At 47.6% G+C, this 14942-nt stretch overlaps 1 protein-coding gene across 3 annotated transcripts in view; it reads right to left on the bottom strand.

Annotated features, from left to right (window-relative positions):
- ndst1b (N-deacetylase/N-sulfotransferase (heparan glucosaminyl) 1b) overlaps positions 1–14942 on the bottom strand; it is a 322190-nt gene that overhangs the window by 62921 nt on the left and 244327 nt on the right. The gene's annotated exons all lie outside the window — the stretch shown is intronic.

The raw sequence follows: 14942 nt of genomic DNA, 5'->3' as shown, positions 1-14942 counted from the left end.
ATTTTCTCAACCCCAATCTCCCTCTTTCTCCCCATAATGCTCGATCCCCTTGACAATCAAGCACCTATCTATCTCCATCTTAAATATACTCAGTGACCTGGCCTCCACAGCCTTTGGTGGCAATGAATTCCATAGACTCCCCACTCTCTGGTTGAAGACGTTTTTTCCTTATCTCCATTCTAAAGGGTCTTCCCTTTACTCTAAGGCTGTGTCCTCGGGTCCCAGTCTCTCCTACCAATGGAAACATCTTCCCAACATCCACTTTGTCCAGGCCATTCAGTATTCTGCATGTTTCAACTCGATCCCCCTTCAACCTTATAAACTCCACTGAGTATAGACCCAGAGTCCTCAAGTGTTCCCCATATGTTAAGCTTTTCATTCCTAGGATCAGGAATATCTCAGAACATTGCAGTGATGGCACGAGAGTGGGATTAGTCAACTCTTGCAATCACAAATATCTCCACTATCACAAAATGTCTGCACTCATGATTACAGTCAGCCTTAATCGTTTCTGTATTGTTTGTTTTCTGTTCTCTAGACATGCCCCTGGGCCCAACCAGTCATGAGCATAAATGAGTTATGAGTGCCACACATAATCAATTACAGAACAATTTAACAGAGTGGACGCAGCTATTGGAAGAAAGTTTTCTTTTTATTCACCTACTTTTCTAAACAACCTGTTCAGAGAGGTTATTAAACGTCTCTGGGGCAGGTGGTAGAGAGACAGGAGGCTGGGAGAACACGGCAAACCAGGCCCCATCAGGAGGTGGAGAAGTCAACATTTCAGGTCTAACCCTTCCTCAGGATCTTGGATTCCAGCACCTGCAGTTTTTATTTTGTCTCTGGAGCAGGTGGGACTTGAACATGGATCTCCTGAAATGGGGCAAGGGACACCACCACTGCACCACAAGCAGCTATTAATAAAGGAGACCTTGAGCTTTCCTGGTCAGCTCATGATGTACTAAAGGTAGGATTTTTTTTCCCCCATGTGATGCAAGCAAGGCCAGCACTCATCGTCCATCCACTGACCTGAGTGGCTTCCTCAACCTTTACAGCAGGCTAATCTGTGGCTCTTGAGTATAGGCCAGACCAGGTAAGGGTGGCAGATTTTCTTCCCTAAAGGTTTAGGGTTATTAGTGAACCAGTTGGGTTTTTATAACAACTGATGGTAGCTGTTGAGGTCACCATGACAGACAGTTCCAGGGTTCACTATTAATTACAATGGGGTTTGAACCCACATCCCCAGAAAGCTACTCTGGGTCTCTGGACTACTGGTCCATTGTGTCCATCGTCTAATACTAGTCAAGTGATATTTCCATGGTATCACTGATTGGCCAAGGGTGAGCCTTTATAAAGCAGTGGTTAGTCTGCAGCTAGAGAATTGTGTTCAATACTGAGTCAACCACTGTAGGAAGGAGATTATGCAACACCTTGCAGAGAATGTACAGCAGCTTTAGGTAGTATAATGAGATTGCGTACATTAATGATGCTATCGAGAATCTAAGAGAGGATGGAATAATGAAGCCTAACAGAGTGTAGTTGGAAGAATTTGATGGAATTTGTGAAAGTCAGGCAATAGTCTTAGATCAGGCCGAGAAAGTGATGTAACACACTTAGGCAGTATGGCCTGGTGGAACATTGCTGGACGGAACCCCAAGCCCCCCAGCATGATGCTGCCTGTGGTGACAAACCATTCTATCAGTCAAGACAAGCCAAACCAATTCACTAGGGCCCAAGGGCACCAGCCTCAGAGTGAAGGGACAACCCTTTGGAACCAAGAGGAGGTGGAACTTCTGAAGCCAGAGGGTGATGAATGTGTGGAACCAACTGATGCAGAGGGCTGTGGAGGCCAAGCATCGAGTGTATTTGAGACAGAGAGAGGTAGGTTCTTGATTAGTAAGGGGATCAAGTTAGGAGAATGGGGCTGAGAAACCTCAGCCACGATCGAATGGCAGAACAGACTTGATGGGCCAAATGGCCTAATTCTGCTTTGCCATTCAATCGTCTAATTATGCCTGGGATGACTTGCCTTATGCAGAGAGATTGGACAAGCTGGGAGTTCTCTCCTACCTTCTGGCACAGGTGTGCTTAATTCAATAGGAAACTAATACTAAAAGTGATGAGCCATTTTGCTAAGGGCGGACAGGAAGGAACAGTTTCCACTAGCGAGAGGGTCGGTAACCATAGGATACAAATGTCAGATAATTCACTAAAGAACTGGCATTGGGGAGACAGGGAGAATCTCTTTCGATGCAGTTTATAATGTAATCCGGTAAAAATAGATTTAACATCGATGTTTGAAGAAATGATTGGGTAGATTCCTGAACATGAAAAAGTTGTGTGTGGGAGATGAGAATGACCTGAGAGTTTGATTAATGCCAGGCCAAGTGGCCCCTGTATGTGCTGTCAGATTCTAATTCAACGACTTCAGTTTAGATTTTCACACTGGGGATCGAAAACAGAGTTTGGCACAGTCAATCAGTGAGATTTTCATTGTTAAATGCCAGAGGTTACAGGCTCGTTAGACAGAATCCAGTCATGTTGTTTTCTAGTCAACACTATATTTTGAGTTATAACAACTGACAGTACAACAGAATTAAAAAAAACTAAAGAGAGGTACAGGACAGGAACAGGCCTTTGGCCCTCCGAGCCTGTGCTGATCATCATGCCCTAACTATAAAAACAACCTTCTGCCCTCATTCGGTCCATATCCCTCTATTCTCTCCCTGCTCATGTAACCTTCCAGATGCCTCTTAAATGTCGCCAATGTGCCTGCTTCTACCACTACTCCCCTACACACTCACTCATGCACACGCGTGCGCGCGCACACACACACACTCAGACACACTCAGTCACACACACATTCGGACTCACTCACATGCATGCGCTCACCTTGAACCTGTCCTTGTCCTCGCTCCCCCCCCCCCCACCCCCGCAATGGAAACTTCAACCCTGGGAAAAACCCTCTGACTATTACCCTATCTATACCTCTCATAATTTTGTAGCCCTCTATTAGGTCTCCTGTCTGCCACTGTCTTTCCAGTGATAACAATCCTAGTGTTTCCAACCTTTCCTCACAGCCAATGCCCTCGAGACCAGGCAACACCCTGTTCACCCTGTTGCTGTGGTCACCATTATGGAGACAGTTCCTGATTTCACTGTAAATTTTCATGGGATTTGAACCCAGACCCCCAGAGAATTCGCCTGTGTCTCTGGGTGACTAGCCCAAACTCCAAAAGCACTGGCCACTTTTTCCCCCATTTAGATGTTTTCCTAATCGACCTGCCTCATGAGATGTTAGGACACACCTCTGAAGCAGCTGGGACTTGAACCCGGTTCTCCTGGCTCAGAGGTGGGGATGGCTGGGAAGATTCAAACGATGGAAATTGGCGTGCTGGCGGAATTGGCTATCAAATCACCCACCACCCCTACTCCTCACCCCACCCCGAAACAGGGTCTCCCATCACGGCTCAGCAGGGGCTGTGTCCCAGCCCAATTCATATTCAAAACCAACTGACCCATTACAGAAGGAACAAGCTAGAATTCATAAAGGGATCAAAAATCTAGAAATAAGAGTCTAACGCTGGCCATCAATTCATTGCCAATTGTCAGGACAAAAACCCCATCTGGTTTACCAAGTCCTTTAGGGATGGAAATGCCATCCTTAACTTGGGCGGCACGGTGGCTCAGTGGTTAGCACTGCTGCCTCACAGCACTAGGAACCCAGGTTCGGTTCCTGCCTCAGACCACTGTCTGTGTGGAGTTTACACATTCTCCCCGTGTCTGCGTGAGTTTCCTCCGGGTGCTCCGGTTTCCTCCCCCAATCCAAAGATGTGCAGGCTAGGTGATTGGCCACATTGCCCATCATGTTAGGTCTATTAGTCAGGGGTAAATGTAGGGGAACGGGTCTGGGTGGGTTACTCTTCGGCGGGTCGGTGTGGACTAGTGGGGCCAGATGGCCTGTTTCCATGCTGTAGGGAATGTAACCGAAACAAAATCTAACCTTAACTGATCTGGCCCACATGTGACTCCAGACCCACAGCAATGCAGTTGACTTCGAACTGCCCTCTGGGCAATTCAGGATGGGCAATAAATGCTGGGTCCAGCCAGTGATGCCCTCACCTCATGAATGAATCATAAGAAAAAGAAGAAACACACTTTTGTTCAGAAGTAGCTAAACTCTGCGATACTCAACCGAAACAGAGAAGGAAATGAATTGAATTGAATTGATTGTCGCGTGTACCGAGGCACAGTGAAAAGCTTTGTCTTGTGAGCAATACAGGCAGATCACAGAGTTAAGTAGCATAGATAGTAAATAATAGGTAAACAGTGGCAAAAACAAAAACACAGGTACAGGTGAATGTTAAGAGTTTGTGAGTCCATTCAGTATTCCAACAACAGTTGGGTAGAAACTGTTTTAAAACCAGCTGGTGCATGTGTTCAGGCTTCTGTACCTTCTCCCTGATGGTACAGGTTGTAGAAAAACATTAGATTAACAAATATTTGATATCATTCTCTATTAGATCACCATGGTTGTGGAAATCCTGAGCATTTTTTCTCTCTGGATGTGCAGAGGTCAGTGTTGAGTTTCTGTTATATGGCTGAGCCTATGAAGAGGGTTATATTGACAGCTCGAAATCCCTTGGAGAGCTGTCGGATGTGAATTCCAAATCGGAACAAATCTAACCTGGCAGCTGGGGACAGAGGAAAGTTGCTGAACGCTTTCAGTTTTTGACTCTTCCTTCAAATGATGGCACAAGTAACAGATTTGATTGTCTGACTAGATTAGGTGTAGGATCTATCAAAAGGTGGACAGCTGACCTTTCACCTCCTCTGAACAATTCGCAAGCAATGAAGATGCCCCCTGCCCCCCCCCGCAAATGATGGGAAACATTGAGGGAATGTACGGGTAGTTCCTCATCAGGCTGTAGACTGACCCGTCCCTGAAACAGTTCACACCATCCCAGGAGGCCATTCAGCCCCTCATGTCTGAACCAAGTCATTGAATGACCATCACTATCTTGAGCCAACCTCAAGCCTGTTCCCCAGACACCATTTGATTTCAAATAACCTTCCAATGCTCCTCTCGAATGCCCTCACTGAAGCTGTCTCCACCACATTTCCACGCGGTGCGGTCCAGACCCTAACAACTCGCTGGGTGAAAAACATCTTCCTCACTTCACCTTCGCATCTGTTCATCACCTTTAATCTCTGCCTTCTCATCCTTGTTCCTTTAATAAGCAGCTTAGTTGCTCCTTATCTACTCAGTCCAGCCCACTCATGGTTTTACAACCCTCTCTCAGATCTCTTCTCAGCTTTCGTCTCTCCAGGGAGAGCAGACCCAACCCCTTCAATCTAGCCCCATCACTGAAGTTCCTCGTTCCTGGAACCATTCTTGGAAACTGCCTCTGCACCCTCTGCAAGGTTTTCACAGCTGTCCTACAATGTGATGCCCACAACTAGACACAATACCCCAGCTGAGGATGGACGAGTGCCTTGTTCCTCAGATGAAAATTGCAGTAATCCAAACCACCCCGGCTTGTGGATTTTCCGGTACTTTGACTTGTAGCCAGCATCCCGGGTCAGGCCTTCCCAGGGCCTGAATGTCAGCCTCGACAGATTGGGTTTGGGTTTGAGGCTGCCGGTGAGTATTTACTGAATGGGTCCCTGAGGCATTCCTCTGAGCCACATGCACTCAGACTCAGACACACTCACTCATGCGCGCGCGCGCACACACACATACACACTCAGACACACTCACTCATGCGCGCACACACACATACACACTCAGACACACTCACTCATGCGTGCGCGCGCACACACACATACACACTCAGACACACTCACTCATGCGCGCGCACACACATACACACTCAGACACACTCACTCATGCGTGCATGCGCACACACATACACACTCAGACACACTCACTCATGCACGCGCGCACACACACACATACACACTCAGACACACTCACTCATGCACACGCGCGCGTGCACGCACACACATACACTCAGACACACTCAGTCTCACACATACACACACACATTCGGACTCACTCACATTCATGCACGCACACACAAACACGCATGCACACACACATAAACATACACACACTCACGCGCACATATATACACACACAGACTCAGACACATACACATGCACGTGCACACACACAGTCACACACACGCATGCGCACATGCACACACACTCACTTGCACTCACACACTCTCAGACAGACACACACTCATGGACACCTACACTCTCTCTCACTCTCACTCTCGCACACACACACACACTCACACACTCTCCTGACTTGGAATGATATTGCTGTTACTTTACTGTCAATCACAGGGTCAAAGTCATGGAACTCCCTCCTTTAGGGTACTGTAGGTGGCCCTACACACCAGGGACTGCAACAGTTCAGGAAGGCAGCTCACCATAAACACCAACTATTTGGGCAAAATATGGGAGCGGGCAAGTGACGCCCACATCCCCTGAAAGTTTCATGCTCAGCGCTTACATTATGTCACTGCGTTGAGTCATTGTATCAGGAAGGCAGTGACTAGATTCCACCAAACCGTTGGTGATGGAAGGGGAAGGTGGAATGGAAATGCTGGCACAGGAAGACGCCAAGTTGGATGGCGTGTCTGGTGGTTTCCCAGTGGTAAGAATATCGGTAGCTCTGCCTCACAATCACATAAGAGCCGGAAACATAGAAAATAGGAGCAGGAAGACGATTCGGCCCTTCAAGCCTGCTCTGCCATTCAATAAGAACATGGCTGATCATCCATCTCAGTCCCCTGTTCCTGCTTTCTACCCAGATCCTTTGATTCATTTAGGCCTAAGAACTATATTTAATTCTTCCTTGAAAATATTTAGTGTTTTGCCCTTGATCACATTCTGTGGCAAAGAATTCTAGAGGCTCACCACTCTCTGGTGATGACATTTCTCCTTATCTCAATCCAAAATGGCCGACTCCATGTCTTTAGCCTGTGCGCAAGGGCCGCTTTCCATCTCCAAGGAGGGGGTGGTAGTTTGGACCTATTGGCCAGCTCTCGGTGAATATGACAAGTTGGGTTGGGGGAGGAGTGGTCCATGTTGTGCCCCTCCTTAATAGGTGAACCATGGCCTTCAGCAAATCCAAGATATCACTGTGTAGTTGTCGCAATGACTCCTTGCCATGGGTCCAGATTCCCATTTTTTAGATTAGAATCAGTCTGACCATTGCGGCACAGACAGCCTCACGCAGGGAAGCTCACACCTTCAATACATTATCTGGGCCAACATGACACCAATTGTTAAAGTTCACTTGAAAATGTAACTTTTAAAAAAGTTTTGCGATTTACGCATGAAAGAACTAAAACAAACCCTTTAGTCTAACATGTCCATGCCGACTAGATATCCTATACAAATCTAGTCCCGTTTGCCAGAACTTGGCCCATATTACTCTCAACCCTTCCCATTCATAAACCCATCCAGATGCCTATTAAATGTTGTCATTGTACCAGCCTCCACCACTTCCTCTGGCAGCTCATTCCATACATGCACCACTCTCTCTGTAAAAATGTTGTCCCTCAGCTCCATTTTAAATCTTTCCCCTCTCAATTTAAACCTATGCTCTCTCGTTTTTGACTCCCCCAGTCTGGGAAAACAACATTGGCTATTCTCCTTATCCATGTCCCCCATGATTTAAAAACCTTTTTCAGGTCTCCCCTAAACCTCCAAATGAGATGGGGTGGGGGGGGGGGTGGGGGGGTGGGGGTGGGGGAGAGAGAGAGAGAGAGAAAAAGAGAGAGAGACAGAGAGAGAGAGGCAGAGAGAGAGAGACAGAGAGGAGGGGGAAGGTGGTTGTGGGGAATGGTGGGAGGGAGAATGAATTGGTGAGGCAAGGGATCCTGAGCAAAGAGTGCCACAGAAGGGTAGTAAATCCCATGGGAAAAGTGCCAGTGCTCTGGAAATAGACTCCTCATTTGGCAGAGGGTGTATTGGTACTGGTAAAATGCCAGGAATGGCCAGAAGACTCCCTGAATCTGCCATTTAAATGGTTCAATTAGCCCGTGGTATGGGAGGACAGTCTGTTCCCCTCCCTGGCACAGCCGAGGTGGCACAGCTGTTGTGCTGTGCACTATGTCTCATCCTCAGGTATAGAAGCCACGTCACCAACACTTGTGTGGGGTTGATGCGTTGACCAGGAATTCTTTGACTGCCTTGCTCACTTACCGAAGTTCACGGCAAGTGCTGTAATTTATCATTTGACCACGAAATATATCCCTGGCAAAAAAATAATACTGACTTCAGATTTGCCCACAGCCGAAAGCAAAGTGTTGCAGATGCCGGAGGTGTAAAATCAAAGCATGAAGTGCTGGAGAAACCCAGCAGGGAGAAAATATTTCAAGTCAGGCATCCAGCATCTGCAGTCCTCACTTTCTCCTAATATATCTATGTGATCCCCATTTACAGTTCTCCAGAAGTCGTATTGAACTTAAAACATGGTGGTGTCTGACCACAATGGTCTCTTCGCCCCCTCTCACTCCCCTGCCCATCTCCAGATGGCTGGTGTAATTCCCGTCTACATGAATGTATGCAGTTTTTGAGCAAATCTACATTCATGCAGAACTCTGAGCTCAAAAACTGCATGAATTTATGTAAAATTCTGTTATCTCACTTTTTAGCTTAGAATCAATCTAAACATCAGGTCATAGACAGAGAACACAGGGGGCTAACACCTTTAACATATTGTCTAGCTATCACCATTGTTAACAGCTAACCCGAGAATGCAACTTTTAAAAGAAGGGTTTTGTGATTTACACATGAAAGAAGTTACATCACACTGCAAATTTTTGCTATAAATTCTGTGTTACGATCGAGCCCTCCACAATCACCTGATGAAGGAGCAGCGCTCCGAAAGCTAGTGTGCTTCCAATTAAACCTGTTGGACTATAACCTGGTGTTGTGTGATTTTTAACTTTGGAAATAACGTGACATTCTCACAGCGCAGGGAGCTGGAAGCGGAACCATGTTCAGCGAAAGCTCAGCAAGATAGCCTTACATCCAAACTCAACCCAATCACTGGAGGATTGAAGAAATGATATTTGACGTTTGCAAGCATGCCCGAGTTAGGTAACACTCGAGATTTTCAGGTTGGATGGTCACAGATTGATCCTTGGGAATGAGTAAACAGGTCATTGGGATTCCTGCCCAGACAGCTACTTAACACAAATAAAAACCGATAAGACTGCGGATCAGAAACAAAAACAGAAATTGCTGGAAAAGCTCAGCAAGTCTGGCAGCATCCGTTGAGCGAAAGCAGAGTGAACGTTTCAGGTAGAGTGACCCTTCCTTGGAATTTCCTCAGACCCGAAACGTTCTCTCCACAGATGCTGCCAGACCTGCTGAGCTTCTCCTGTTTTGGTATAAAGATCTTTGTTTCAAGGAATGTTTGGAGGAAAGGGCTTTGCAACTTGCTGGTAAAATGGATCGAATTCTGTTACTGAAAAAACAGGCAAATCGTGCAAATCTGAAAACCAACAGGAAGTGCTGGAGAAACTCGGCAGTGTGACTGTGTTAATGTTTTAAGTTCAATGCAGTGCTTCTTCAGGACTGGAGATGGGGTCACATAGATTTACTAGGCGCAAGTGAGGACTGCAGATGCTGGAGATTAGAGTCAAGATTAGAGTGGTGCTGGAAAAGCACAGCAGGTCAGGCAGCATCCGAGGAGCGAGAGAATCAACGTCTTGGTTTTCCTGCTCCTCGGATGCTGCCGGCACGGTGGCACAGTGGTTAGCACTGCTGCCTCACAGCGCGAGAGACCGGGTTCAATTCCCGCCTCAGGCGACTGACTGTGTGGAGTTTGCACGTTCTCCCCGTGTCTGCGTGGGTTTCTTCCGGGTGTGTTCCGGTTTCCTCCCACAGTCCAAAGATGTGCAGGTCAGGTGAATTGGCCATGCTAAATTGCCCATAGTGTTAGGTAAGGGGTAAATGTAGGGGTATGGGTGGGTTGCGCTTCGGCGGGACAGTGTGGACTTGTTGGGCCGAAGGGCCTGTTTCCACACTGTAAGTAATCTAAAGTCACCACTCTAATCTTGACTCATATAGATTTACATCAGATTCAAAATATTAGCTCTTTTCCTCTTCCCTGCTGAGTTTCTCCAGCACTTCCTGCTTTACTTTCACATCTCCAGCATCCACAACACTTTATTGTGGGCAAATCTGACATCAGTTTTTTTTTTGGCCAGGGAATGACTTCACGGTCAAACTGTAAAATGCGACACTTTCCGTGAACTTCAGTAAATATGCAAAATAAAAAGTCGCAGATTTCTTGATATTTGGAAGAGCGTGGGGGGTGGGAGAAAACTCGCCCAGCTGTCTCAGGAATGTAAGGCTATGAATTTAAGGTGTCTCTCGGGGACTCACAATTAGCCCTCGCTCTGCACCTCCCCACCACCCCCAGGCCAGAGCAGGAATTGGCACACAGCAGTGATCTTCCTCCTGTTCAGGCAGCACAATTAGCTCCCACTTGACACAGCTCCATCTGTAGCTGCAGAGAAGGCTGCTTGTTTGAGGACCAGAATTAGAGCTCCCTGTTTGTCTCTCCATCTGTAATTGGAATAAGGTGCAAGCCACTGTCTGTCACAGCATTGTATTTAGACCTCAATATAACTCCCCATCTGCTGTTCGAACACAACTTTAATCACCGACTGTCAGTTTATGGTGAATCGACCTTCATACAAATGTTCCATTTCCACACCTGGAATAAAGTGCAAATCTCTGCGGCTCTGATCTAAGAAAAGACATACTGGCGTTGGAAATAATCCAGTGAAGTCTATTGGTGCTGTGAGGAGAGGTTGTGTGGGGAGGTTGGGCCTGTACCCATTGGAGTTTAGACCATATGACCTAAGAGTGGAAATATGCCATTCAGCCCCTTGAGTTTGCCCTGCCTTTCAATGAGATTACAGTTGATAATGCTCAAAGATAATTCTTAGAAGAATGAAAGGTGACCTATTGAAACATACAAGCTTTTTAGGGGGCTTGTCAAGATTGTTTCCCTTGTGGGACACGCACACATGCACTGTCTCTCTCACACACACACTCTCTCACACAGACACACACACTCTCTCTCTCTCTCTCAAACACACAGACACACTCTCTCTCTCTCACACAGACACGCACTCTCTCTCTCACACAGACACACACACTCTCTCTCTCACACAGACACGCACTCTCTCTCTCACACAGACACACACACTCTCTCTCTCACACAGACACGCATTCTCTCTCTCACACAGACACACACACTCTCTCACACAGACACACACACTCTCTCTCTCACACAGACACGCACTCTCTCTCTCTCACACAGACACACACACTCTCTCTCACACAGACACACACTCTCTCTCTCTCACACAGACACACACTCTCTCTCTCTCACACAGACACGCACTCTCTCTCTCACACAGACACACACTCTCTCTCTCTCTCTCAAACACACAGACACACTCTCTCTCTCCCACACAGACACGCACTCTCTCTCTCCCACACAGACACACACTCTCTCTCTCTCACACAGACACGCACACTCACACACAGACACACAGACTCTCTCACAGAGACACACACACTCTCTCTCACACAGACACACACACTCTCACACAGACACACACACTCTCACACAGACACTCTCTCTCTCTCACACACAGACATGCACTCTCTCACACACACACACACACTCTCTCTCACACAGACACACACTCTCCCTCTCACAGACACACACTCTCCCTCTCTCACAGACACACACTCTCTCTCTCTCTCTCACACACACAGACACACACTCTCTCACACACACACATACACGCACTCTCTCTCTCACAGACACGCACACTCTCTCTCACACAGACGCACACTCTCTCTCGCACAGACACACACACTCTCTCTCTCTCTCTCACACAGACACACACTCTCTCACACAGACACTCTCTCTCTCACACACAGACACTCTCTCTCTCACACACAGACACTCTCTCTCTCACACACAGACATGCACTCTCTCTCACACACACACACGCACTCTCTCTCACACAGACACACACTCTCCCTCTCACAGACACACACTCTCCCTCTCTCACAGACACACACTCTCCCTCTCTCACACACACAGACACTCTCTCTCACACACATACACGCACTCTCTCTCTCACAGACACGCACACTCTCTCTCACACAGACACACTCTCTCTCTCTCTCTCTCACACAGACACACGCACTCTCTCTCTCACACAGACACATGCACTCTCTCTCACACAGACACACACTCTCTCACACAGACACACAGACAAACACTCTCTCTCACACAGACACACATACTCTCTCTCTCTCACACAGACACACTTACTCTCTCTCTTTCACACAGACACACACTCTCTCACACAGACACACAGACAAACACTCTCTCTCACACAGACACACATACTGTCTCTCTCACACAGACACACATACTGTCTCTCTCTCACACACACACACGCACTCTCTCTCTCACACAGACACGCACTCTCTCTCTCACACACACAGACACACTCTCTCACACAGACACACACTCTGTCTCACACAGACACACACTCTCTCTCACACAGACACACACACTCAAAACAGACACACACACATACTCTCACACAGACACACACACACACACACTCTCACACAGACACACGCACACACACTCTCACACAGACACACGCACACACACACTCTCACACAGACACACGCACTCTCTCTCACACACAGACACACGCACTCTCTCTCTCACACAGACACACACTCTCTCACACAGACACACAAACACTCTCTCTCTCACACAGACACACACTCTCTCTCACACAGACACACGCACTCTCTCTCACAGACACACGCACTCTCTCTCATACAGACACACGCGCTCTCTCTCTCACACAGACACACACTCTCTTTCTCTCACACAGACACACACACTCTCTCTCACACAGACAAACACTCCTTCTCTCACACAGACACACACACTCTCTCTCACACAGACACACACACTCTCTCTCCCTCTCTCAAACACACAGACACACTCTCTCTCTCTCACACAGACACGCACTCTCTCACACAGACACACAAACACTCTCTCTCACACACAGACACACAAACACTCTCTCTCACTCTCACACAGACACACACTCTCTCTCATACAGACACACTCTCTCTCTCTCTCTCTCAAACACACAGACACTCTCTCTCTCTCTCACACAGACACTCTCTCTCTCTCTCACACAGTCACACTCTCTCTCTCACACAGACACACTCTCTCTCTCTCACACACACACACTCTCTCTCTCACTCTCACACACACAAACTCTCTGTCACTCTCACACACACAAACTCTCTGTCACTCTCACACACACAAACTCTCGCTCACACATACACACTCTCTCTCTCTCACACCCATACACGTTCTCTCTCTCTCACATACACGTTCTCTCTCTCTCACATACACGTTCTCTCTCTCTCACATACACATTCTCTCTCTCTCACATACACATTCTCTCTCTCTCACATACACATTCTCTCTCTCTCACACACACACACTCTCTCACACACACACACTCTCTCTCTCTCACTCTCACACACACAAACTCTCTGTCACACATGCACACTCTCTCTCTCACACATACACGTTCTCTCTCTCTCACATACACGTTCTCACTCTCTCACACAGACACACTCTCTCTCTCTCACACAGACACACTCTCTCTCTCATACAGACACACTCTCTCTCTCTCTCTCTCAAACACACAGACACTCTCTCTCTCTCTCACACAGACACTCTCTCTCTCTCTCACACAGTCACACTCTCTCTCTCACACAGACACACTCTCTCTCTCACACACACACACACTCTCTCTCTCACTCTCACACACACAAACTCTCTGTCACTCTCACACACACAAACTCTCTCTCACTCTCACACACACAAACTCTCTGTCACACATACACGTTCTCTCTCTCTCACATACACGTTCTCACTCTCTCACATACACGTTCTCACTCTCTCACACACACACTCTCTCTCTCTCTCACACACACACGCACACTCTCTCTCACAGACACGCACACTCTCTCTCACACAGACACACACACTCTCTCTCACACAGACACACACTCTCTCTCTCTCTCTCTCTCACACAGACACACTCTCTCTCTCACACAGACACACTCTCTGTCTCACACAGACACACTCTCTGTCTCTCACACAGACACACTCTCTGTCTCTCACACAGACACACTCTCTCTCACACACAGACACACTCTCTCTCTCACTCTCACACACACAAACTCTCTCTCACACATGCACACTCTCTCTCTCTCTCACACATACACACTCTCTCTCTCTCTCACACATACACACTCTCTCTCTCTCTCACACACAGACACACTCTCTCACACAGACACACGCACACACACACTCTCACACAGACACACGCACTCTCTCTCACACAGACACACGCACTCTCTCTCACACACAGACACACGCACTCTCTCTCTCACACAGACACACAAACACTCTCTCTCTCACACAGACACACACTCTCTCACACAGACACACGCACTCTCTCACACAGACACACGCACTCTCTCTCTCACACAGACACATTCTCTGTCTCTCACACAGACACACTCTCTGTCTCTCACACAGACACACTCTCTCTCACACACAGACACACTCTCTCTCACACAGAGACACACTCTCTCTCACACAGAGACACACTCTCTCTCTCTCACTCTCACACACACAAACTCTCTGTCACTCTCACACACACAAACTCTCTCTCACACATGCACACTCTCTCTCTCTCTCACACATACACACTCTCTCTCTCTCTCACACACAGACACACACTCTCACACAGACACACGCACACACA

This window comes from Chiloscyllium punctatum, chromosome 20, assembly GCF_047496795.1.
Source record: "Chiloscyllium punctatum isolate Juve2018m chromosome 20, sChiPun1.3, whole genome shotgun sequence".
In the NCBI taxonomy this organism is placed as follows: Eukaryota; Metazoa; Chordata; class Chondrichthyes; order Orectolobiformes; family Hemiscylliidae; genus Chiloscyllium; species Chiloscyllium punctatum.
This window is presented reverse-complemented; position numbering and strand designations above follow the sequence as displayed.